Below are 3,547 nucleotides of genomic sequence, written 5' to 3'. Positions count from 1 at the left end.
AACCTTAAGCTTCCCTGAAGGGTCCAAAATTAATTGTTACACCTATCACATCTTTAGTTATAAGTTTTGGGTTATTTTAAATTAATAAAATGTTTTTGAGAAAAGGGAAATCTAAAACCGAATCCAAGGAACAAAAAATGCTTGTATAATCATCTCATAAATTACTCTTGTTTGAGTTTCATCCACTGATTTAAGTGTTGGGGCTAACTTACAGATTTTGGTTTGCACTGTTATATATAGATGGAACTTAGATGATTGATACTTGTGGAGAACCTAAAACAAACTTTTGAACGTCAAAGACCTTCACACTAGAAAATATCTATTCTTTGAGAAATTTGTGATGGAGAGCCTGAGTAATACCACGTATGAATATAATAGTTGCGTGTAGAATCAATTAACAAGGGAAAAAACAAAACCCATCACATTATTCGGAAAACAGGAGTTTTTAGCTTTTTCTATTGACTTGAGCGTCAAAATTCTGTTTTTGCATGCATTTCACATCAGTCGGCCATTGTTATGCCTTTCAGCTTTAGGACCAGTTATTTTTCCGAAGACAAATTCATTTAACTTGTGGAAAATTAATTAACTTGATATATTTAATTTATGATATTTAATTAGTATTGTCCAATTCCTATTATTAGCCATATTTAAGACATATCCTTAGAGAATCCTTTCGTATTTTCTAAATTGTAACCAAGGAAGACCAGCTGAAAGCTAGAGTCAATGAATCAACCGCTACCATAGAGGCCTTTTTCAAGAGTACTTTCTCAGGGATCAGGTTGGCGTTTACTTTCTCTTCTTATTGGCTAATGTGCTTGTCCTAATTGTCCTTTTATAGATATTAATACAATTGAATTGTTAAATTATGCAAGTGCCTCCGGAAATTCCACACGGTACTAAAATTTAATTTAAGTAGAATTATAAAATGAGTTGACTAGTTACTAGAAAAATTGACTGATATTGCTATTATATATTGTTCATCTTTATGGTCTTTCGTATAACATCATAAATTACTGCAATAGACTGGAAGAAACCGAATTCCCATCATATTTCAATGTTTACCAAAAAGACTTATTAACTTTATATATATAAGTGCCTCCTGAAAATTCCACATACTACTAAAATTTAATTAAGTAGAATAATATCATTATGACTTCCAGGGCTTTAGTAGTATTAGCATAGATTGTGGTCAGAAAATTCTGGCAAGTATCACATCTCTCGGAAAGCAGAAAATTTGGCGTTTTTGTGTGTACCACATTACTCTGGCCCATGTCGTCCCTTTCACCTGCATTACGAGGCAATTCCTACGGTTCTTTCNATATATATATATATATATATATATACAAAAGTGCCTCCAGAAAATTCCACATACTACTAAAATTTAATTAAGTAGAATAATATCATTATGACTTCCAGGGCTTTAGTAGTATTAGCACAGATTGTGGTCAGAAAATTCTGGCAAGTATCATATCTCTCGGAAAGTAGAAAATTTGGCGTTTTTGTGTGTACCACATTACTCTGGCCCATGTCGTCCCTGTCAGCTGCATTACGAGGCAATTCCTACGGTTCTTTCCGCTGACAATTTCTTCCAAGAACAAGTGGTTGTAGAAAATTAATTAACTTCATAAATTTGGTGATATTGATAGTACTGACTTGGTGTCGGCCACCATTATATGATACATATGCATATACATCATCTGTTGACTAAAATGATTAATTAAATTAATTCGTAGAAATTGAAGTTCTAAAATCCCTACTAAAAAATCACTCTTTATTAATGACAAAAAGATGTTGAATAACGTCAAGAGATTAGCTAACGATAAAAAAATGTTTGCTTCTTTCATTGATTTTTTGAGTTCAAATCACCTTTGATCACTTATCATATTTGAGACTTATCTTAAAACATTAGGCTTATAAGGTGTTTAATGCTGTCCCAGATACATTGATCATATATATATATAGTACGTATTGAAACAATTTCAAAATGATATTAATTTGTCTTTAAATTATTCACCAATAAGCCTTATTAACTTGATATTAACTTTTAGAACAGAGAAATTCTAAAATTCCGACAAATATTTCCTCTTTTTTAGTGTTATAATATTCTCGACAAAGTTCTCTATGTTGATTAAGTAACAATTTAATCCGAACAAAAAAAAAAAAAAAAAAACTCATGTATAAAATAAAGAATTCTTATTTATTTCATACTTAAGATTATGTTGACTTGTATCTAAAGACACATAAATGGATACGTCTTTATATTAAAATGAAAAAGAATTTGATTAAACTAATTAAGAATAACACTACAAGAAAAGTAAACTATACCAACGACGCAAGTAGAAGTCATTGGAATAAAATTGTCTCGGTTTGACACCAATTAAGAATGGAAAAATACTATCCTTACAAAGACCTATACAAAGAGGGTTACAAAGTGACATCAGCAAGAATAAAAAAACAAAGAAAAAACGGAAAAAGAGAGAGAGAGAAAAATCATGAAAATCAAGGGTGGGGGTTGTCTTTGTATGCCCCATTTGTATGTATCTTTGTAAAACTAGTATTGGTCAAATAGAAAAATACTATGCATGTCTATTACTATGCTGTTGGGCTTAGTATATACTTAATTATACCTATGATGAAATATGGCATCGGTATTTAACCTATGTGACATAGCTAATACGACTAATTGCCTACCCAGGTTTTGGAGTTAGTATAGGTATGTTCTGACTCGACAAACAATTTATTCTAATGATTTGTTTACATTGGGATATATTTAATTTTTTGTGGTACGTACAAGTACAAAATTGAACTTAAGTTGATGTAAGATGAGATGAAAGAGAAGCAAAATTTAATATATATGTTGTTCCATTTTCCAATTATGAAGTATAATGTACTTCGTATAATTACATTAACTCTTATTGTAATTGTTCTCTTTGTTAGAAGTTAAAATTGTCTCACATCGTCAGGTTGATGGATTGTTATAGTATATATATATGGTTGAACTTTTATAAGTTGAGTTAGCTTTTGGGAATCAGTTATATTTAAGCTTCTTTATCACAATTATGAAATATCATAAGAGAATTCGTCATGTTTTGTAAATTCTAACAAAGGTATAACCAGTTAAAGCCAAAGTCAATGAATCAACCCTTTATCATGGAAGTATTTTTCAAGATACTTAATTCCCAAAGATCAGGTTAGCGATTGACTTTCCTTCGAATAGGCTGATGTCCTTGTGTCTAGTGTGCTTACATTTTTATATTGCTAAAATACAATTGAATTTATAAATTCTAGTCTGCAAGTGCCTACCCAAATTTCCACATGGTAAAAAAATTTAATGAAGCAGAAAGATACTATTATGACTTCCAGTTATGTACGTACTTACTAGAAAAATTGACTAATATATTATTTACAGAGAAAGAAACTGAATTGGCAATAAAGATGTTAAAGAAGTTGATCATCTGACTTTGCATATATATTTACAATTACGAAGAACTGTTATCGGTAAGTCAGTGACTCAGTTTGAGTAAAAAACGAGTTTATGTAAGAATTT

The sequence above is a fragment of the Pistacia vera genome, unplaced genomic scaffold (genome assembly GCF_008641045.1).
Source record: "Pistacia vera cultivar Batoury unplaced genomic scaffold, PisVer_v2 Contig911, whole genome shotgun sequence".
Classification (NCBI taxonomy): domain Eukaryota; kingdom Viridiplantae; phylum Streptophyta; class Magnoliopsida; order Sapindales; family Anacardiaceae; genus Pistacia; species Pistacia vera.
The sequence above is the reverse complement of the archived record's forward strand: the minus strand, read 5'-3'. Positions refer to the sequence as shown.